Below are 24,486 nucleotides of genomic sequence, written 5' to 3' on the forward strand. Positions count from 1 at the left end.
GCTTTTTTTTTTACATGTTCTTCAAAAACACAGCATTAAGAATTTTTATTTTGCCTACAGAATTAAGTAAAAGAAAAAAATTTCTATCATAGATAACCCAGTAGGCAAAAATATTCCCAAAACCCAGGAAAATGTTAGTCTATATTCTCACATGAGCCAGATAAGCTCTGGGAGCACAAAGGAGCTATTGAAGTTGCCCCCAGCCACAGAGCAGCCTCACAGTGTGCTAGCTAGGGGCATAAACTACTGCTTTTCAAAGGAATAGTGATGTGAATCCCTTTGCACAGTGCTGATGCTCACCTTTCCTTGCACTTGCAGATTGGACTATATAGCAATAAGGTGTGGAGGGGGGCTGTTAAATGCTAGATTTAAGGTTTTGGCATAGAGTAACTTTTTCTTTATTTTTATATATATATTTCAGGTGTATCCTACTTTCTAAAGGTAGATGATTGGGTGTCAAACCATCCTTTTAACTTGAACTAATGTATTTTTTTTTTAAAGCAAAACTGAAGGTCATATAGGATGTAATTGGTTTTGAGCTTTTTTTCTTAATTAGGATTTCAATACTTATAATTGTTTTCATTGTTCTTAAAGCAGAGAAACAACCATGAGTGGAAAGAAAAGTTTTAGCAATCCCTAGTTATTTCTTTGAATAAAGACTGAGATAGAAGGGATTTAATCTCATCCTCTTTCATTATTGCTTGTGAAATGAGGTGAGAATATGTAATCCTCATACTTACAGCAGTGGCTCAGTCAGGACACTGCAAGAACCAATTGTTACAGTAATTGAATTTCATCAAAATTTATGAATGCTCTTCAATAATGTCAAGTTTATTGAAATCCGAACTAAAGAAACAGAACAATATTTTGAATTATGACTTAAAGAATTGTAATATATACGACTTGGAGCACTATTATTAAGAAGAAAACATAGTATACTTCACAGGAAATTAGTTTTCTAACTATTTGTGCTATTGTGAAATGCTAATGCAGGTAGTCATTTGTAAGGAATATTTTTCAGAATTTATCTTCAGTGCATTATCCAACACATTAAAAGAAGATCAGTAAAGACTTCCGTAACATCACAATGGCAATGAACAAGGGTAACTGAACATAAAACTTGAAATCCTTTCTGTTACAAACTTCTGGTGACAGGCTGGGCAGTTCATTGTGCTGCTATACAACAAGAAATCTGAAAAACCTGAAGAACTATGGCGTGGTTTCCATACAGCTTGTTCTTGTTATTATTAGCTGTTATGATTTACAGTGTTGGATGAAGGAGGAAGAAGACAAAAGATGAAGTGTTGTGATAACCTGTAGGATCAGCTGGAGGGATGGATGGCTTCGAAGAGAGGAAGTGTATTTAAGTACTCCTTTAAGTCCTTCATAGACCTACATATAAAAGCCACACCTTTAGACATAAAATTGAATGCAAGTATAGAAGCATGTTTCAGCACGTAGTGCACAATCTGGCATATGCTAATACTTAAACCAACACATTATGAACATAATGCAGTAGGAATTTGCACTGGCAAGTGACTAGCAAGTGGCACTGAGTGGATCAGATAAGTAATCTCTGTACTATCCCTGCATTGATTTTATGCTCCTGTACCCTGTTCCACCTACTGCACTTCTGTTCTCTGTCCCTTATACCATATTTTTGCATGTCACCTTTCTAGAGTAAAGGCTAGAATTTGGCATCTGTATCTCTTTAAAAACTGAAACTTAATTGCATTATAACGCCAGTTGCAATATGGCTTCAAGTGGTTGTTGTGTTAGTTAGATTTCTTCTGGAACAGCAACAACAACAAAAAAATCCTGTACTGAATGAAAATGAGTTGTTAAAGAAATGTGAAAATAATCAAATGAAGGAAAACTAACGAAAAAAGTTCACAGAGCAGAAATCTGAAGAAAATGAAGTTGTTGACATAAGGAACCAGTGCTACAGCTGAAGCAACAGTGCAGAACTACTTTCTTCAAGAAGTGTGGTAATTGGTAAGTGAAAGGGATTTTTGTCAACATCCTCATGCTCTGTTTTTCCTCTTCCTTAAATGTTTGGTAATTAAGAGTCCTACTATTTTTTTATTTTTTATTTTTTTGTGTGTGTGTGTTAAAACCCACATTTTTGTCAAAATTTCTAACAAAGTAACAATACTGTCGGGCCAAGATCAAATTATGACATAGGATACAAATATAGATCTCATCTGTTTTTATTTTGTGTTATTTTTCTTTTTAATTAGATGAATATTGTAATAGAGAAATCTACATTGTGCCATGGTAACCAGTGTGTTCTCAGTCACTGTTTGCCACAGTATTTGTCTGGGAACTGGATTATTTTGTCCAATTGATTACCTGTTATAATTTAGCAGTTACCTACCAAGCAACTGACCTTTTTCAATAGGACGATTTGAACTATTCCTCATTTCAATGAAATGCAGCATGATGTCATCTTTGTTTTTTGTTACTACTCCACAGTTTAAACTTAAAAAATATCCTTATGTTGGAAGGTAATTACAAGAACGTGATAAAAATAGTCAGGATCGTGTTTAAATTTGGTTCTTTATATTGAGGGGGATGTGAGAAAACTTGCAGTAGTGAGTGTTTTGAAAATAGGCAATGATGAACATATGACAGTTTGGAATACTGAGGACTGTATATGCTTAGTATATAATTATCAATTCTAATTAAATACTTTTTGAAGAAAGTTTTTGACAGAAACCTAACACTGGAACATTTAATACGTTACAACTCTCCACCCTCTGCTATACCAGGGGAATTAACAGTAGGGTTATGGCGACTTGAGGATTTGATTTCTTACAGGTATGTTTTCAGTGATGTGAGTTCTGTTTTAATATTGTATCATGATGGTGAGCATTTTTAATTCAGTGTTCTGTTTTACTCAGGTGCCTAATAGAAAGTGTCAGAATATTTTAGCAAAGGGCCAAGACCATAAGGGAGACAAAGCCAACCCATAATGGCTGATGTTTTTTCTTAAAAGCTAAGTCCATCTCAGATTAAAGTCCTTAACTAAAAACTACTTTTGTGAATACTTTCAATTCAGGTTCCTAAAAGAATGGTCTTCCCTGTGCATTTTGCCTGGAGGACAAAACACATTCTTGCTCATACAGCAGTGTCATCTTTGCTAGGATTGATGGAAGTTATTTACAGAGGATTAGGAAATCTTGTTCTGTTTTACCAATAAACAGTGTTACATTATCACATTTCAATAGCTAATTCTATTTCTATACCTTTTTCCTTGAAAATCAACATGATTTTCAGAGGGTAAATAATTACATGGCATTTATAATACATTAACTAGATTTAAAAAAAATAATCCATTGGGTGCTTATTTTCTGAGGGAGAAGTCTAGAGTATCTGCACTTCCCTCATGGTATTTCAGTATAAAGATTTTTAGTGCTGCTATTAATCAAATGCACTCTGGTAGTTTGTGTTCCTCTTAATTGAGTAGAATTATATAGGAGCATCGAAAACATTCTTAAAGGATAGCAGAGTTAGCTGAAGAAAACTCGTGCTAGAATTAATGCTGCTGAATATGGAATGAGTTTAGATAATTTTTTGTTAGAATATCAAGATGGCACACAAACAAGTGCTATTTTTTGTGTGCATACAAGGAAATAAGAGAACATTGATGTTTCTTGAAATAGAAAATCTCCTTTTCTTTTTTTTCCTGGAAAATACCTTCTGTCCCGTTTTACAGACTGAAATTAAATAAATATTTATTTATTTACTGCAAAATATTTAAAACTATGTATACAGAGGTGATTGCAACACTGTTCTAAGATCTTAAATCTGATATTTTACCTAAGAAGCCAAATTTATTTTCACTGTAGTAATAAGTGTTGCTTCTTCAGAATTCACAGGAGTTCCGGGGTATCTTTTGTAGTGGTCAGCTTTCTATTAATGTTCTTTTCTGTTTTGTTTTGTTTGTTTTTTATCAAGTTTGTCATCTTTAGCTCCCAAACTCTCCATGGAACACAAGTTTTTTACTCTTCTCCCTTAACTCTATAAAGTACAGGCAAATTTATTTTTTTCTAATGCATTTCTGTTTTTAAATAGTGCTTGCCAAAAAACCACTAGAGTTATGATTAATTCCTTTTGTCATAAGAGGGAAAAAAAAATGAAAATAAGCCATGAAAAAGCTGCAGGGTTTTTAAGTATGAATAATTTGCTGATGGTCTAGGGAAGGGATTACAGTGCTGAATACACATATCTATAAATATTAAAACAGATTTTTTTAAAACAAAACTGTACTTCAGGACATGCTTACAACAGCTAAAACAGTTACAGAATGCATTTTGTTCTTCAGACAACTTTCAAGAAAATGTTTCAGAAGAGTCATGTTCTTAAATCAATCTAGCCTAGTTTAATTTTAATCTTCAAAAATTAGCAAGACTTCATTTGGTTTCTAACTTAATGTTTGCAAGTTAACGTATTTCTAGGTTGTTACTGCTCCACTGCAACTGAAGTACTGATTTTTTATTTTTTTTTTTAAATCTGACTAATGTGCTGCATGTATCTCTGTTTCTCCTGTGGTAATAGAGGATTATAGTCTTCTAATTTGAGTGTATCGCTGAATCCTTTGTTTTTCTTCTGTGATGGCCTAACCTATCAAATTCAAAATAAGATTTTTCTATTGTTAGCAGCAGACTCTGACACAGTTTGTACTGTGTATCAGTAATTACAGTGGTGTTGTACACAGAGCAGTTCAAAAGCAACGATAGAAATTTTGCAGAGTTTTCTTGTGAAGCGATGTGTGATAGCAGACGTAGAGTTAGAAAGTAGGAGAAAACAGTCACTGTTGGTGTTAGGTGATTGTGTCACAATATCATGAGTAGGTGTTCGTTTCCATCACGGGATACCAATTTACAAAACAAGTTTTGACTTAAAGCAGACGGATGTTGAGGATATTTTTTGCTAATACTGAAAATGCTTTGTTTTCATAGCCTAAGTTGCTGATGCTTTACTTCTTCGTCCTTCTAAAATTTGACTGATGCCTTTACAATTATGCTAAGACTTAATGCATGAACAGACTTTGTTTTAGAGTTAGGCTGAAGTTGTGAATGTGTGACGTTTGAAAAAGAAAGGCGGAGGAGAGATCTCTATTGTTGAATTTTGCTGCTCTTCCAATTTCTGAACACGGAAATATGTTGCTTGCAAATAGCTCTGAGATCTGTTACGTACATAAGCAGATCTTAACTATGGCTACCTGTTCCAAGATGGTTTTGTGATAGCTATTGTTTCAGGCAATGTGGCAAATACTTTTTTCATCATTCATCCATTCTCTTCACCTGTCTCCCTTGAAAAACTGTTCCTTTGAGTAATTCCATTGGTAAAAATAGGATATTTTTTCCTACTTTACAGCACTACATGTATCATTAATTCTTACAAATGCTTTAAGTAGGGCTCGTAAGGTAATTACAACTTGATTTCAAGATTCTCTGAGTAGATATTTCTCCTGCAAGATTATCATAGTGGGGATTAGTTTATGAATAACAGAAGTATATGAGAAAAGAACTATCAAATGGCCTGTAATGCATTGCAAGCCAACTCAGACATGCTGACTTGATAAGAATAGGTTTATCTGAGAGAGATTTATAATATCTCATAATAGAGGGAAAGGACTATTAACTTGACTGTAACTGATGCAGGGCCCCTTGTCACTGCAAGTCACAAACTGAATAAATCAATATTATTGTAAACTTCATCATCTTGTGACTTACACACTGTGACACTCTGGGGTGCATCTTGCTGTAAGGGTGGCAAGAGGAATTTGCTGAGAAATTTGTGATTCTAATACAGTTGTTGGTTAAAACATTGCTATGCAGATTCCTAGCATCCAGCATCCGTTTGATATCTTGGCCACTTTGACCTTTGTGATGGCCTTCCTCACTTCTCTGATGCTGCTGTTTTCTGTTCTCTTCCTAATAGTGGGCATACATTTCCTGTCTAATGAGCTCATGTTGGTTTCTTTGTTACTTGCATTTCTGTACTTCAGGGTCCCCAACTTCTGTTTCATGCACTTAGTTAGAAGGTTAGAAAGCTCACAAACTAAGTAAAAGTGTGATAAAGGCAAAACACTTCATTTTCCTGCTAACTGTGGCCATACTCTTTAATCTTCAGCTGCATGAATTAAGCTTTTTTAATTTTGCAAGTACCTGCTGTACTGCTTGAGGAACATGTGTTCAGTGTACAATATTGTAAATTAAGTATAGCTTTAGCGTTCTGCACTTCTTTGGTATTGGATTTGTTCACTGTGTTGTTTTCATGATATCCAAAAGAAATGGACCTTGGATAGTTAAGGTGAAGCACACAAAATAATCTCTTATTTTGGTCTAGTTAATAAAAATAATTCATTATCTCCAAGAAAGAGAGACCATAATTACTAAGATGATGCTAAAAGCAGCCATTAAGCTAAAATCATGGGAAGAATGTCAATTTTTTTTTTTTTTTTTTTTTTTTTTTTTTTTTCCAAAGAAGTGTAAAATCTTAGCTGTGGTCATATGTTTTTCATGGTTGTTCTTGTTTTTTTTAATGCAGACTACTAGTCTGATCTTAAACACTGAAGTTAACAGAGTGGTGCCATGAATCTTGATGGTGCTTCTATTTTTCTACTTGTGTATATTGTTCAGTCATTTGGAGCTACATTTTTTGTGGTATGCTGAAATTTACCCACATAAAGACAAACGTACTTCTCCCCACCCAGTGTGTCACTGAGCATGTTTAAGTAACTGCTTCCAGTTAGCAGAACACTGCACAAGCTTTCTGAGTCTATTAACTAAAATTATAGGAATGAAAGATTGTGGTAAAATTCCATGCATCTATAATTTATGCTCAAAATACAGCCTCTTTTCTTCATCTCCACCTTCTGTTTATAATCTCAGTATATAATATGCAGTGCCTCTTAAAAATTGACTTGATAAACAGGTGTACCACAGATGAAGTCTGTTCTGTGTATTCAATTTTGTGTTAGACGTCTTAATCATGATTCATAATACTTGATAACATATAGTTAGGTATTATCATAATCAGATACAATTTTATCACAGATCTCTACAAATTATGTTAAATAATTGTTTTGAAATCACATCTAATCATGAGAAACAGCATCCTGGATAGTACTTCAAACGCAATTTGGTCCTTGGAGGGAAGTATGATATTTAGATTTTTGGTGGGGTTTTTTTTGTTTGTTTGTTTGTTTTCACCTAAGAAATTCTTACCTGTGAAAACATGAAGGCTATACAGGCCTGGCTAACTTGCAGCTTACCCATGCAGAAATACTTTAATTTTCCTGTAAACAGGTGAGATTATTTTATCTCTTCTGTGTAGCATTTTTCTTGATGAAAAATTCTTCAAGATGAGGAAACAGACAGCAGCTTGTCAGTACAGATTAGTCTGCTTGGCTGGGGCCTGTGTTTTAAAAAAATAAAACTAAAAATAAAAAAAAATGCCAACATAAGGCCAGTAAGTAGCAGCAGAAATGAATGAAGGGTGATGAGACACTGGAACAGGTTGCCCAGAGAAGTTGCCCCAATTCGTTTCTGACTGTCAGATATTCCAAGTAATGTGGTGGCTGCCATACCTCTGGTACCATCAAATCAGCCTGTCTCACAGGATTGTGGTGATGATTTTTAATCCTTATGCCATCCTTTGTCCTTGGGGTTCATCACAGCACCAGCTCACCACCTGTAATGTATTTACCATCACAAATCCCTAGTGAGTTAGGACAGCAATGTTAAACCTGATGCAGGAGAGGTAACTGAGGTATAAGGCATTTGCAAGGATTGTGTACTGCAAAGATTGAATACTGGTGTCTGAAAGGTGTTTCTCTAACCCCTGAATCAGCTATAATCTGTGCCGTGTGAGGCTCTGGAAAGGTCATGTAGCTGCTGTGTGAGATTTTATGATTAAAACAATTTTAGTTAATAGGAAGCTCAGGTTTTAGACAGTGGGAATAGGGAAAAGGTATTTGATTGTGGGAAGTAATCTCTTGCAAGTTTTTTTCTCTACCGTTTCATTTTTTGTTACTCCTTATTAGATGTATTAGGCATCATAATACCATTATGGAAATCAGTTCAGGAGCTGGGAGACATCATCCCCAAACAGCGTTCTCTAGAGAATTAAAGAAGAGGGGAAGACACCATCCTAAAACTATTTCCAGCCAACCAGAATAGGAATGTGAGCAATCAGTGACCAAAGTCGTATTAAAATAAGGGAATTAGAACTGAAACCATGGTTTTTGGAAAATCAATTTTCAGACTTCAGAAGAAGACTTCCCCAATTCCCAGTATTCAAGTCTTGTTTCTCTTAAAACAATGAGAAAATTCACTCCTGTGCTGTATAATGAAGTGCCAAAATATACAGCGCATCCAAAAAGATTATTTCAGTACTTAAATCGTCTGTCAAATGACATAATATCTATCTTACACAGCTGAACAAATTTGCCAATCTTTTAACAGAATATGATAATGGTGATGAATGCATTGACAAGGTGACGTGCTCCAGCAGCAAGCAATATTTCAGAGAGGGATGTTCTTTCTAAAACTAAGTAAGAAATCACAATCAAATCAGTGAATAAATGGCCAAGTAGAAATTCAGGAAGATCTTGATGATACATTGTGAAACATCCTTCATCTTGCAATGGTTAATCCTGAGCCAAACATCCTGACAGAAGGACTCTGTATTTGTCTGCTATGGGCCACAACTGCCCTAATGAAGCTTTTATTGTTGAAAAGATTATATTTTGATGCTTAAAATCATGGACAGATTTCAGATTGGACTTACCAATTGGAAGTGGTAACACTTTAATTTTTGAGTGAAATAAAATGCTTCAATCTCACCCACTTTTTAAAGGAAAACAATCCCACTATGACTTGCCTTACATAGCCTTCATGTGTTCCTGTCATGCACTTTACAAGGCACAAGCTCCTGGCCTACGTGAGTGAGGAATGGGTTCATCCTCACTGCACAGCATAATGACCTGACAAACTAATTGGTAGTCAGTGTAAGAAAACAAAATCACTTACAATGAAAGCAAAGAGATTGAACAGCAGACAGGACCTGGCTGTGTCCATCTTTGAACTGTTCTAGGGTCCTGCTCAGAATCTGGCCTCCAAAGTCATCCTTCAACCATTAAAGTAGATTTCTTTCTAGAAGATGATGACAAAGTCTTCGTAGCTCTAACTCTCTGTGCCTTCTCCTCAAAATAAGGCATGTGCTTTCTATACAGGAGTTAACTGGAATGGGATTATGAAATGTAGTGACAGAATTGACTACCCACCTGCTTTTGACTGGGAGTCACTGAAGGAATGTATCTGATTATAACCAGGGGAGTGTGGAATCTGCTTATGGCAAGTCTCTATACCTATTTAGTTCTATGTTACTATTTTGTAGTCATATAATCTTTACCAAGGGGGAAGATCAAAGCAACAGTTTTATCACAAATGACACTACCTAGACATCTTAATATAGTTTTATTAAGTTTATCTGTCAATCCATAATTTTATATAGTGGAAACTAATCATTTGTTCATTGTTCTAATAAATGACTATTAGATGAGAGACAACTTGAGACTTGCTTTCATTTGCATTGTACAAGTCAAGCTGTAATTCATGTAATTTCCTAAATGAGTTTCAGGAAAATACACCTTGACATCCCAGGAAAACACTTGTGATTCATCTCCTGTGTCTGTTTTCACTAATTCCATAGGAGAAATCCTACTACTTATATTGTTCAAAATCTTTCATAAAGGACAGAGGAAAACAAAGTAATACATTCATGAGGTACCTTCTGCGAGCTAATTGTTGTGAAAGTAGCCCTGCTTCACATTAATTATGTGCTTGAAATTAATTGCAAAATGCTAATTTGGCTTGTGAAAGCCAAAAAAAATGTACTGTAAACTGTCATTCTATACTTTTTTGGATCTAATAAATTAAAGGTTGAAATATGATTTCAGTTCCAGTGCATGACTGTCTTCTTCCCTTGATGTAGAGAAGGAGCTAGAATTTTCCTTTCCTCTGCAGCAGCTGAGCCCTATTCCCTGCTCTGTCCACACCTCATTTAGATGACAGTGTCCACTTCTTCTGGCTAATTCAGAGTTAGCAATTACTTCTTCTTCACAGCCAGACCTGTGTTTCTGTGAAGACAGCACTTCAGCACTGCTAGAAGTAACAGAACAGAGCACTGGTTTGTACAAACTTAGGAGATCCTTATAGACCCTGTACAGCAAACCATGCAGTGAGCAAACAGGGCAGCAGTGAGGGGATCCTGGTGTTAAGCAGCAGTCACAGGCAAACTTATGTACAAGGACTGAGCAAAAGACACAGGCAACTTCTACGGGCTCACAATGTTTAGCTATCAGACCCTTGAAGCAAAATAGATATCTTTTATTTCAGTTCTGCAGTGAGTTCCTCTCTCTCACTGCTTTACACTATTACTCAGATTTACCCAAAATGAGGGAGACAGTTTTAAACAGACAAGCTGTAAATTGACATGTTCAGAGAGTATTTTTAACATCATATTTATAATTGCTGGTATTCATAGACTAAATAGCATGAGGAAGTTATTAATAGTAGAAAGAAAGAAGCAGTTTCCCCAGAATAAGCACTATGTTGAAGTCTCAGCAAACTAAGATATGGGTAAATGTAATATGTGAGGTAAAAATCCTAATACTTGAAGTTCTAATGATTTCTGTTGCATTTATTCAGGAACAGGAGCATTATGCAAGGGAGTGAGGGAAAGAAAGGTGGATAAACAAAGCTGTTTTGGTAAATATGACTTAGAAATATCTTCTACGTGCAAAGTAGGAAGTTGCCAAGCCAAGCTTGTGGTGATTTGGAAATGTTTCCATTTTCCACTAGTCTTTTAGAAAATATTTGATGTCTTTTGTCTTTACTAGTTTCTTTTTTATGTAAAAGAAATGAAACATCTTTCATCTGGTGGAACAGATCTGTGGGGAATTAGCAAAAAGAAGGAAGAACCTTAATGACAAAATTTTTCAGCACAAATTGTACAAACTCCTTCTGAACGTTTATCACTTTTAGCTTAAGTAGTTCATTCACATCCATCAAATGCTTTTCATGGGATAGACAGTCTCTGAACACTGTATCTTGTTTCATTATACTACACTGGTTTGTGGTGCTGGTGTGTTGCTACTTTTTTTTAGAAATGGAAATACATCAGTAAATCTAGTGGGTGAGTATTTTCCTTCATTCTAGTAATATACTTTCAGAGAAAACAGCAAGTCAAATACTTATACAGTGTAGAACAGCTGGTTTGTGTTATCTCTGCACATTGTCATTTCTCGGTTTGTGATAGCTGCTGTGAAATACTGAGCCTTGAGAGATGCTCCAGGTGGGCTTCTCACAGTGTTGCATGTTTAGGTGCTTAGGAAAGAGTAAGATCCTTACCTGTGCCTGAAGGAACTCAGCAAACCTGTTTATGTGCATGTGTACCTCTGCCCTCCCCTAGATGGAATTAGAATTGTTTGCTTATTTACCTCTTTTTGTCAAGCAGCCATATGAAGTTTTATTTCTGAAGTTAAAGGGTTGAGATCTTTGTTTTAGTCATTTTCTGAGGTTGAATTGTGCAGCTGCTTCTTAAATGATGCTCATTCCCATGGAAATGTACGGAGCTCCTGCATAAACTGCTTTTAAAGTAGCTTGTGCAACTCAGAATACAGGAAGTGTTGATAGTCATTACTATGAGAGTGAAGTAGTAATGACCAAGTGGTAATTAGTTTGATATTGACTTCTTAATAGAATTGCTTCTTTGTTAAAAATAGGGCTGGTTTAAGGAAGAAAGCTTATCCCTACTAACAAACTGCTGGCGAGGTACACTCAGCCTGCTCGCTCTCAGGCACCTTTCCATGCTCTCTTGGGGGAGAATTACTTCCTGCTTTAAACTGGTTCTACAGACCTCTCCAAGAGCACCCTGGCTCCCTAAAAAGGCTTTTCACCTGTGAGCTGCTGCCCTTAAATGTTTTCATCTATGCAAACCAAATAATTTTGCCAATTTCTTTTTTTTTTTTTTTTAAGTAGAAGTAACCAAGCCTGTACTTTGAATTACTGAGATTTCTGTATTTGTAAGACGTGAAGATGTAATATGTGCACTGAGGCGGTAGGAAATGTAAAAACATCTGCACTGAAGATATAATGAGCATTTTTGAATTGGTTGCTAATTTTTCTAGTTAACTGAAAGTGACTTTTGTGGTCTTTCTCCTATGAAAAGAGTCTAACTAGTGGCTGAAGATATTGTCTACAGGATTTTAAAAGTCACCATGCATAAACTGAGAAATAATGTTTTATCTGTGAACAGTTGTGGTGTTGTACACTCAAGCTTATGAGCAAGGCAAAGGTGGATAATAGAGAAAGAAGTGCTTGGAGTTCTGCTCTTTTGCTTCTCCTCATTAGAACCCAGAAGCAGGATAATACAACCTTGAAGGAAGATGCTTCCCTTCACAATCATTGTGATTGTGGCTGTTGGAGCATGTAATTATATGGAGGGGAAAAAGAGCATGGAGTGAAATGTTGTCAAAAGCCTCAGGACTTTTAATCTCTATCTTGTTTAGTACTAAAATGCTTTGTGGAAGAACTTGTTTGGATAATTGTGAATTAGCCACCTACTGCCTTCTTTAGCCCTATTGTATATGCGTAAGGTATATGTACATTGCTAGATTTCTCCTGATATCCAGAATGTTTTATTATGGAGACAGAGAATACAGATAATATTTTATAAATCTGTTTGCTATTTAATAATGGGACATCCAAGAATGAAAGCAGCAGATAACATTCAAATGATGTTACTGTATAATGATTCCTTAAAGTTCAAAGAAAGAGAGATGATCATTGGGAAAACCAATACTGGACCAACACCAGTATGTCTAGTCTTCTTCTCATTAAGTTCATCTTTGTTTATAGGGACAGAGCTTGCAAGAATCTTTCCAAGACTCTAAAAGAGGTCAAGAAGTGTTACTCAGCACTCAGCAGCAGTTCTGCTCCTACGCAGCAGAGAAGTGTGAGCAGGCTGAAACGACTGGCTTTGAGTGCTCTCAGTTGTCAAGGACCTATTAGCTATCACTAATTGGTGGCAACAGTTCAGGCAGTTGTCTGAAGATATATAAACCAAAAGAATGTTGGACATTTCATGAGTTAAAGAATTATTGCTTTGGAGCAATAGACCTATTCAGACCAATTGCAAAGAAATCCCCATATCTCCTAAAGATACCACCATTGGTTACAAATCTGGTTACAGAGGAGACATGTTAATGGCATTAAATTAGCATTGTATAACATTCCCAACTGCAATTGCATTTACATGTTACACTTGGTCAAGTATAAAAGGGAAATTAGGAGCAGCTGAACAGATAGTGGCCTAATAACGCACATCTCACAATGATGTATTTTTCATAAGCAGTAAGTACTGACACAGCATCTGAAACTCATACAACTCTTTAAAGAAACAAAATAAACCATAGAAGTTCACGACTCGAGCTGTGCTTTTTCAAAAGCAAAGATAACAAGATATGAAAATGCTTTTTCTTTTAGAAATTCATGGAATCATTAAACCTCTGGTTCCAAGGACAGTGGGACAGAACAGCAGACATTAAATTTTCAGACATCTAGCTGATGTGCTAATTGTGAGATAGATAAGCCTCTATACTGAGATGTTACAAGGATGTTTTTATAGCTAGTTGATGCCTATTGCATACCTTTACATTTTTGTTTCCTCCCTTGTTTTGCTGGATTTTTTTTCCCAAACAGGCAGTACTTTCTCATTTAACTAGCTTAAACTGTATGACAGTGTCAATTTTCAAGGCAGACTTACGATTCATTGTAAAGTTACAGGTGATTCAAAACACAAGAGTAGTAATACTAGATTTGGTTTTTTCTGATTCTTTAATAGCTTGTTAAATTAGTCATTTAATGTTATTTTAATACAGTTCTTAAAAGATTTACAGTAATTTGCAGGACTCTCTGAAGACATACACAAGACTATCCATGATGAACAGAAGCTCCCATTAATGCTGGTGAGAGCTGAAGTTCAATAGCAAAATATAGCCACAGGGGTCTCAGATACACTCTAATAAGCAGTGTGTCCTCATAGCAACTGGAAGACTGAAGGAGGGGGAGATCTGCAAAAAGCAGATAGTATTAATATAGTCAGACACATTATCAGGCTGCTCAACATCTCACTCAGATCTCGTTGTAACAGAAAAGTCTAAATGTTGGCCAAGTTTTTAACGCTGAACTTTACAGGTACCATAGAGCTTGGATTTTCCAAACTAACTTCCTGGACTATTTTTAAGATGATCCTTCAGATCTGTCATTCATGCAGCCTGTGATTCAGAAAGTCCACCTCATGCTTTCTTTTCTTGGTACAGATAATTCTTTGAAGTGTTCTGACTTCCAGAAATTCTTTTCTTTTTTGTTTGTTTTTGTTTTAAAGATGGGATTTCTTGCTTTCTGAAATACTGCATTGCGCTTTGGCTTTTATTTTACTGACTGAGCAGGAAGTCACAGTAGCTTTGTTATGGACTTCAGTTAGGAGCAGAATTGAGGCTCTTTGGAGCCTCCTCTTTGCAAGATGCTCTATATATTAATCTAGGTTTTGCATAGTTCCTTATAGATTTATAAGGCCACTTAATGGATTATTAATTAACTCTATTCAGTTCTCACATGTTTCACCAGCCTTAAGAGATTTTTAGTTGAATTTCCCACAAGCATTTTCTTGCTTCCTTGTATGCCTGCAATGAGATCCCTGTGAAACCACGAAGTTTTGACAGTAGCCTCCTCTAACTTTTCCTGATAGCTTTCATTTACTATTTATCCTGGTTCCTTGGAAAAGGTTTGACTGTTGTTCCTGTTACTCTTATTAAAATCATCACTGTTCTACTTTGTGCTAATACTTTTTAAGGGTTTTATAGTTATTTCATTATACAAATGAACAGCAGTTGAGGGACTGCGTGGTTCCTATCTGGAAAGAGCCTTTACTTATTACTAAAATTGTGGCTGATTCTGATTTTAGTAAACAAACTAATAGCATGCCATAGTTCACTGGATTAGATGTCAATGCATCAATTCAATATCTTGTAGCAGTTATTTGTGTATTATGCTTCTACACATTTATACTGAAGAATGAGTTGTAACATGTATTTTTTCAGCTGTCACTAAAAACTTCATTGTTAATAACTTTAGAGTCAACTTATGGGCCATCCAATGCAGCTGTGAAATTAAGAGTAATAGAAATGTTTCTTTTCTGTTATTGTCCCAAAGACCTGCAAAAAGCATCTCCCTGGGAAAGGGGTAGTGGAAAAAATATATCAGAAGGAAATTGATGTTGCAGTTTCAGGAAGGCCTACACAAAGAAACTTGTTATGATCATGTTATCTCAGAATGAGAGGCAGGTCACATCTTCACCCTCATTAACTGTGGGAAAGCTACTGTGTGTAGCTCTGTTAATTGGCAAAATAATCCAAGACCATGAGTTCCATTGTTGTTTTTATAAACAGCACAGTTTGGGGACAGCAAGGGCACTTGCTCGGGCTTTTTCTGTCACAGAAGGCTCAGCCCCAACAAAAATGGTAGTCCTTTATTGATTAACCCATAGGTCATTGTTCAGGGAAAAAAATGCTGTAAAATGCCTTTCTCAGCCAGTTGCTACAAGTAAAGGCCACGATTATTTGAGTCTCATGTCCCACTGACAAAAGAGAAACATATCACAAACACCTGTGAAGTTAAGAAACCCTCATCTGATTTTTATCTGACCTTTTCCTAAACATTGTCACACGTGTTTTCCCAGCTTGGTTCTAAATAGAAAAAAGGAACGGAGAGAAAAAGGGATGTTTTGCTTTGTTTGCTTGGATTTTTATATATATAAACCTCCCATAAATACAGATTTTTTTTCTTTTTCTTTTTTCTTTTTTTAACCTTTCTCCCCTTATCAGAAACTCACTGAGCCTTATCTCTCCAAATATATTCATAGATGCTGGCTATTCATTAAAAGTAATAGAACAGCTAAATAACTTTGGTGTGCTGCAGTTCCAACATATTTTGTTTAGTTTCTCCAATAAATCATATTGTCAGAGGTTACTTTATTTTACTATTGTGTTGCTGTAAAAGAATGAATTTTTTTTGAAAATTTCTATGTGTTGCTTAAGCTCTGGTCTGCTAAGTTTAATACCCTGACATTCCAGCCATAATTTACTCCCTGGAACAGATCATTAAGTACTCATTGCTGCTTCAAATTTCTTTGATCCATTGCTTTTTATAAAATATACAGCCTAAATAGTCTCCTTAGAAATAATTTTCTATAAGGTTGGTATTTAACAATAAATCTCAATACATAATTCACCCACCTATCCAGAAGAATGTCTTGCACCATGTAGACATGTTGCTTTCATTCTCAGAAAGCCATATGGTGCTTCATAGTTTGCTGCTGTGGACTGGTTCAGAAATAATACTGTTAATTCTATTTCCATAGCTAAGTGAGCAATGTGCTGGTAAAGCAGGTAGCATCTTCTGCATTACCTGAAAATAACACAATTGCTCTGTGGCAATCCACCTGGGATTGTCAGAGTCACTCACAGAAATCTGAGGTGATTTGGTGTGTAAAACTATCAAGGTAGCTTGACTGAATGTAACATGATAGTGTTTTGAACTTCTCCCGTGGGCAGACCAAAGCAGTTAATAACACACCAGGGAATGATCACTGTGATGATGCAGCTGATCTCTAGGGAGGAAATTTTATCTTTTTCTTCCAGAAAGTTATACTCAGTCACTATGAAGTAGGAATATTTATGAATACAGTAATATTTTTGAGATCACTATCATTCTAAAAAGCTTTAGCCTTCAGAACACCCTATTTGGGCCTATTATGCTAGTTTAGCTGTTTGCAGATTCCTACACGTAGAAAACATCTATTTTTACAGTGTTAATGGGTGGTTCTTATATTGATAATATATTTTTCTAGAATAGGTCTCTTTCAAATAACGTCGAACCTTAAAGTTTAAAGTCAGAGTTTTTTTCAGTTAAGAGCCTTTTCCCTAGAAATACCAGTATTGTCTATAACTACATATGGGTTAACTGTACAAGTGAGTTCACCCTCCTAATGTACACGTAAGTTTTGCTATCATCCAAATAGTCCATGAATCTTCATCCAACATTTCTGGTTTATCCTTTTTTCATGTTTAATTTTTCATGGATATTAATCATTCAAATCTATTTATAAATGTAAAGTATTTACATGTCTAGACATCTGCATATTCAAGCTCCATTTCTCATTTCAAGCAGCAAAAATTGATTAGCTGTACCTAGAGAAAATTTGTCAGAGAGTAACTGCCAATATTAACATCTGCCAGCCAATCTTCTTTATAATCAGCAGCAAAAAGAAGTGATTTTGCCTCTCGGGAGATCTTTCAAAGTTTCCTGTCTCAATTCAATGTTTGTATGTCTCAGGGGTGTGAATATGAATAATATTACAATTCTCCATAGCTTTGTCTATCAAATTTGTAAACTGATGACAGGATCCAAAGTAACAAAACACAGGAACGGTGTCAACCTGGGCTGCTCTATTAAGAGAAAAAACAGTGTTGACTTAAAAGTCTTCTGGTCTGAACTGAACTCTTGTGGTAGAATTGACCCAAGATGAGCAAGGGGATAAAAAAAGAAAAGATCAATGTGAAAACAGAAGCAGTTATGTCTCAGTGAAAATAATGTTAGATCTTAGCAGCAATATGCAGCTCAGGCTGTGCACACTTCAAACAAGCCGACAAACAAACAAACAGAATGTTAAAGTGGAGACATGAAAACCACAGAGACTTGGTGGATGCCAATTCCTATTAATTTTAATGGAAATCTTGCATTTGGACTCTTTGGAATCATTTGGAATTCAGCACAAAGCATTAATAAATGCTTGTATTCCCCTTGTCCTCTATTTGCATCAGCAGTGATTCTTAATGTGGGAACCAGAATCCAGACAACAGAGAAATAAGGGTGGAGTGATGCTTTGGTGATGCCTCATCAGGCCTGAGTGTAATAAGACAACTACCTTTACTGAGCTCCCAGCATGCAAAAGCAGGTGTAACTGTGCCTGGGGGCTCTGGTGCTTGGGATGTCTTTGGTACGCCATTTGAATATTATGAATAGTGGGCTTATTCATCAGAGGCTATGAAATGTAAACTAAGAGATTATTTCTGCAATTATATTGATGTCCCAAATGGCAGCTAACAAAACCAAAATATTCTTTTTCTGATGACCTATTTAAAGACTGCATCTGCAGTGCATAAAGCAACTAGCCTCAATATGTTTTTATGAAAGTGATATTTGCTCTGTAAGGGGAAAAAGCTTTGGTCAGACAAGTAGTTATTGATCATATACAGTATTCATTAAGAAAATACGTTAGGAGAAAGATTTATATTCTGTACTTAGAGTTGTCTGAGAAGAATTCTTCATTATGTTTGAGTTTGGATTATAAGAAACAATCAGTGAATCACAAATGAGATAGTTTTTGATACCACTGTTATACATACTAATGGAAATGGTAGGAAACAAGTGACTGAACCCACTATAAAAGATAACTGCTTGTGAACTAGCCACCACAATCAGAAAGTAACTGAACAAAACATATCCTCACAAATACTTACAAATCAACATAGCCTCATTGACCTCAGTGCAGGCAAATTTACTGCGCCATCTGTCCCATTGCACTTCTAGGCTAAGCAACTCTTTCATTTGTAAGTGTATTTCTCTCAGATTAAAAAAAAAAAAAGCTATCTTTCTACTTGTCCCTCCTTACTTTTTAAAAGAGGCTGTTGGCATATAATTAGAAAAGCTAACTGAGTTCTACTCAATATAATGTCATCATTTATTCTCTGACTTGGAAACATGTGCACCAAGATTGAAGTTATTTTACTCCCACCGGAGTAACACTCTATTTTAAGTGCCCATTAACTAATCCTAAACAGCAGTGGAAAATCAGTGGAAATATATGTAGCATCTACATGAATACCAGATGAATTCATGAAGATTACTGCTGAATACAAAATTATTTCACTATAAAAGGGGTACTTGAAAGAAAAAGTTGCTGAAATATGGAGCTTGTCATGAAAAATAAGTGTCCTTCAGTAATAGTTCTTTTATATTATATGGTTCTTTTCATGGCAGTTAGTTTGCATTTCTGTTACAAATGCCAGCTTTCAGGAGCTTAAAACTTGCCTCTTAAAATTTAGTCTCTGACTTCGCAGTAACATATATGCCCAGGATAAAATTTTGCTTTACAAAAGTAAACCAGCTACTTATCAAAGTTGAGTAAAATGTGAAACAACTTCCTAGTTGCTTAATGTTCTTAATACCTTACTTTTAAAATAAAACAATATAGTTCATAATGTTACTGATTTGTCCAACTGAAATGGGTCTCAGCAGGGACCAAATGACTGCCTCCATATCAGTGACTGCTTAGCTTTCTATTGATGCCAACAGAAGGGTGCTACTCTCTAGTCATAGTAGCAGTGAGAGAGCAAAAATCTAGGTACTTATCTGAGTACCTTAGGCATTACTAGTAGTAGTCTTCTGTTGCTAATGGGTTGGGACTACTTTGTTACCAGCATTTAGAAGCTTGCTTAATTTGCCTATGGGAAGCTTGATTTGGTTTTCAGAAGTGCTGAGTTCTCCCAGCTCCCATCGAGGTTAAACTGGGCTATCAAAGCCAATTTATGTGGTGATCTAAACACGCAGATACCAGCCTAACTTTATGTTTTTTAATATATAGTTTCTGCTAATGGGAATAGGTGGTGATCTGTCTTGCTTTAAGCTGAAAGAGAAAATAACAGACTTGCACTCTAACTCCCTTGGACAGAGTTCACAAAGCAATTCAATTCTCACTGCAGGAGCCAGAGTATAGTACGCAACATGGAACAATGTAGATTTATAATTATAGTGAAACCAGAGTTGCTGTAATCTAGTCATGTTCTGAATGATGAAACATATTTAAAATGTGCATTGTTATTATCTGCTAACCCAATTTACTACACAAGTTGATTTTTCCAGTCAATTTCTCTGAGTAAAATGACTAGGATAGAGCACAGAAGACATTCACTCACATTTATTCCAATATTTGTATACAAAGATGAACAGCTGTCATCTCTAAAATATAAAGACATCACTCCCTTACACTAATTTTATGTTTTTATATCTGACTTCTTCCACCCTAGTATAGCTTCTCTATACAAACATCCCCCCAATGCTTTAGCATCATTGGTAGCTGCTATAACTCTTGCATACTATATTCACTAAATTTCAAATAATAATTGGGCCATTTTCATAACGATTTCTCAGTTTTCAAAGAAACAATTTTATGTTGAAGTTACTGTGTTTGGATTAAACCTTTACACTTTTTTTTAATAATTCTGTCAGTACTGACTGGACAATTAAAGTTTTGTTGTTGTTTATTGAGTTCAATGATTCTATTATCCTCTCTAAATTCTCTGTATATGAATTGCATTCAGTGTGTTTTCTATAATTAAATTATCAAATTACTGCCAAAGAAATTGCTTTACTCAGTTGTGAAATAGAAGTCATTTTAGTCCTTTTACTCATCTTTAATTAAGGTGGAAGTAGTTACATATTTTCCTGACTGTAAGCTGAAAGATTCAATTACTGGCTGACCAAAACTGTGTCAGTTCACTTTGAACTTCATTCAAGGGTTAGACTAAAAGGAATACTACTGCCAGATTATTTTTTTAATGTAGTTTTTCTGGCAGCACGAGTTCTGAGACCTCAGGAATCTTACCTAGTTAAGGACAGCCCTTTGCAGAATAGAGCCCTTTTGGAAGCAGTCAGGCGAAGATGATTGGGCGGGAAGGAGTTGTCCCCTCAGGAAGATATCTTGCTTTACCATTGTAATTCCCACACCTGCTGCTTCTCAATCTGACACAACGCTTAGCTGATGTAACCACAAATATCTTGCACTTCTGCCTGCCCTCTAGAGTCCTTTCCACCCTGGCATAAGAAGTTATTCTGAGGATTGATCACTGAAATGAAAAAAGGCATCTCATGGCTTTCGTTTTAGTTTGATCTATTACTGAGACCTTCAAGCTTGCATTCCTGCTTAACAGGTAAAATGAATAATTTTGTGAAAAACTGTGCCTCCACCTCTGAACACCGCTGTGCTTTGTGTGGTTTACATGACTGTATTTGGCGTGGGGCTATCATTTGCTGGATGAGATGCTTTAGTCACTGGTTTTCATGACAATAGCTTTTGCTCAGCACTGCCAGAGCCCCTTCCTTACATCTGTAATCTGTGTATATCCCTGCATGGAGCTTGGGCTTGCTTTGCTATGGAAATAAGAAAGGTCTGTGTTTCTCATTATTGCTGTGTTTCAGCATAGAGCGCTGATAAATAAAACCCCGATCATACGTAATTATTTGCTTCTCAAATATTTGAACTGTAGTCCTGCTGTCTCAGATAAAAGCTAGATCTGTTGTATTTTATCAGTAATCTACACGGTGATCTGAGCCCAGCTGTAACCTTGGCAGTTCTGGGACAAGGTTAAGCCCCAGGAAGCAGTGTCACATCATGCACAGGATGTTGAATCCAGTTTTTGAACATCCAGATCCTCTTCAGCAAAATTCAGAATGCATTGTGGCTTTCCTTTGGCTTTTGTCTCCACTCCTATATGTAGAAAGAAAGCAAAATGTATTTTATGCTGCATTTTTTGAGGGGTAAAGCAGCATTACAGGTGTCATTATGAGAAAGCACCTAACATTCTAAACAGCCTTTAGAAGAGTATGTAAGCTCTGCATTCTTGTTGACATAGGCATTCTCCTATTATGTACCTATCAATTCTTTCTTTTTCTTTTTTTTACTTCAGCATTTCTTTTTAAATCCTATGAGTGTAGCGTTTTTGGTTGTTGCTTTGTGTGTGTGTATGATTTTTGTTTGGTTTTGAAAAGACTGTGTTTTGTTTGGTATTCTACATCATCTGTCTTTCCTAGGATGGATTTCATCTTTTGCTCAACTTCCAATGCAATAGCATCTGTGAGCATAAAGCCCTGGGGCTCAGTTTTTGTGCAATGTCTCTTCACTGAATACAGTAATGATGTTACTGCAGAGGCATCTAGAGTTTTCTGTGGTGTAGACTCAATGTACAAGGAAGTCTCTACCTTCTGTTACCACTCTAAGCTCCTTGGTGAGAAACAAAATTGTCTACCCCTAGAAGTGATTGCTCTGTATGTGGTTGGTTTTTTTGTTTGTTTGTTTGTTTGTTTGTTTTTTTGAGCAGGCTCCATACTTGAAGCTTGCTTCACAGTACATAGAAATGAATGTGGGCTGCAGATTTGGTGATCAAAGTCAAAGTTTGTTAAGCTACCCTTTGCTAAAAGGCAATGGTATTTATAAAAAAAGAAAAAATGCCCCACAGAATAGAATAAAAATGCTTCTAGAATGTCAGGCCACTGAAACACATCCAAATACTTTGGTAATTTGATATACTTGATATAACCCTAACAAACACACTAAGCAAAATGACATTCAAGTCTAGTGAACAAATCACATTAATTAATTAGGCTAGCAGGTCAGAATTTTACCAGTATGTCTATCAAAATGAGAACAGACTTTAAAAAAATAAAATAAAAAAAAAGAACAACCCACAAATTGCAGCTTTGAAAGAAAAGGAATGTCTAGATAATTTGTTTGCATACGTACTCCCACATTTTTCTAATTTAAATTGTAATATCATGATGGATACTGAGTATCTACTCTCTGAATACTTGATAGGTTTCAGTGTATGTCTAGTAAGCCTAAAAAGTCAAGGTTGTAAAATTAATTCCAAGAAATGTATAAGGAAAAGTATTGGCTATGAACGGTAGTATCAGATTTTAGTGATCAGACAAAAATGAAGCTTGGGACATATTTCTGAGTGCCATCTACTGGCATTTCTTTCATGAAGTACTACATCCATTTGAAAGTAGACAAATATTCTAATTGTCCTACAATCCAAGCCATAATCTGTATTGTTAAACATTTTAGCATTCCCATCATTAGCTTAATTGTGGCATTTTTTCCCCAGTCAGTATCTTAAAGTATGAGGTTTGCAGCAACTTACTATTACTTTTTATTTAGTTAATTACCCAGAAAATAGTAACCAAAGAAATAAATAGTGTAAATCAAAATTCAAAACAAATCATCGAGGCTGTATCATTGCTTTGTAATGTTACAAAGCATATGCATATTACACAGAACAAACTTCTAATTTGATCTCTAGTTTCATCATTTCATCTACTAATAGGAAACTAAAAAAAGTCAACAATTTAAAGTCAAATAAGCCAGGGTTGGAAAATGCAATTTTCAGAAACACTTTTCATTTGCAGAAGTGTGATAGTTTTCTCGATTCAATTTTCAGCACTTCATATTTATGTTTCAGTATGTTACTGGGAAACATGTGGTAAGACATTGTTTTCTGGCCAGATTGGACTAACTCCAGTATTATTTTTCCTGCAATGATGAAATCTGCTTTAAGAGTTCTGTCCTCAAAATGCATTTCGTAGTGGGAGTGTGGAATAAAGTGCATGCAAGGGGTGCATGTGGGCTCTGATACAGAGATAAAAATAAAGGACTGAAGACTCAGCCATTCCTTGGTATCAGCATTGCTGCTGCTGGAAGAAGGTGAAAGTGTTTAAATTTCTAACTTGCTGTGTATCTGCCTGCATTGTTCATCTTATTTACAAACCATTAGGCTTGGGTACAGCTGCTGTGGTAGAAGAGAGGACTGCCATGATGCTCTCTCAGACCATATAATCCCTGAGAATGAGCTTGATATTGAGCAATTTTAACAAGCAACCATTCTAGTTTTTTCCATTAATCTGTGTATGTGCTGCTTTATTTTAGTCTAACATAAATATTTTTGCCTATGACAATACACATATCAATAAATGTAGGTTTTTTTTCAGTGAGAAATAACACAAAATAGAAAATATGTGTAACACTGGCAGATTCCTCACTATAATTAATATCTTAAGCATAGTTAAGTTCTGCTGTCATATTCTGACAGGGATTGATTCCTGATGTGTCGTGACATAACAGTGACTTTTTGTAGCCACAGATGTATTAACAGTTCATAGTCATTCTGTGACTAGGTAATATAGCCAGGACTTTTCTTCAGCTCTGTTGTTTTCAAGCTAATGAGCATCCTTGGTTACATCAGAAATTTTTGTTATTCATCTCAAAGTGAATAACTGTCCTGTAGCATTTCATCCTACTTCTATTACTCCCATTCTCAGTTGATCTGTAATGTATTCTAATTCTCTCAACTATATTTCAACACTGAATATCGTAAGCATTGTCCCAAGCTTTTGTGTCAGTTTAGCAATGAAAATATATAAAATAAACCAGAATGCTAATCCATGAAAAACACTCTACCAGCAGTTATCCTCCCTAACTATGCCTCCAACCTGAAAAAAACATATAACAACTGGA

The 24,486-nt window shown here is 35.7% G+C and overlaps 1 long non-coding RNA gene across 1 annotated transcript in view; it reads left to right on the plus strand.

The window, feature by feature from the left end:
* The first annotated feature begins 1,628 nt into the window (after positions 1-1,628).
* Positions 1,629-24,486, plus strand: part of LOC128080810 (uncharacterized) — a 123,962-nt gene continuing 101,104 nt past the window's right edge. Inside the window, exon 1 of the long non-coding RNA XR_008206896.1 lies at positions 1,629-1,995. This is a non-coding gene — a long non-coding RNA (uncharacterized LOC128080810). The remainder of the gene's footprint in view (positions 1,996-24,486) is intronic.

Source organism: Tympanuchus pallidicinctus, unplaced genomic scaffold (assembly GCF_026119805.1).
Source record: "Tympanuchus pallidicinctus isolate F22 unplaced genomic scaffold, pur_lepc_1.0 scaffold20, whole genome shotgun sequence".
NCBI lineage: Eukaryota > Metazoa > Chordata > Aves > Galliformes > Phasianidae > Tympanuchus > Tympanuchus pallidicinctus.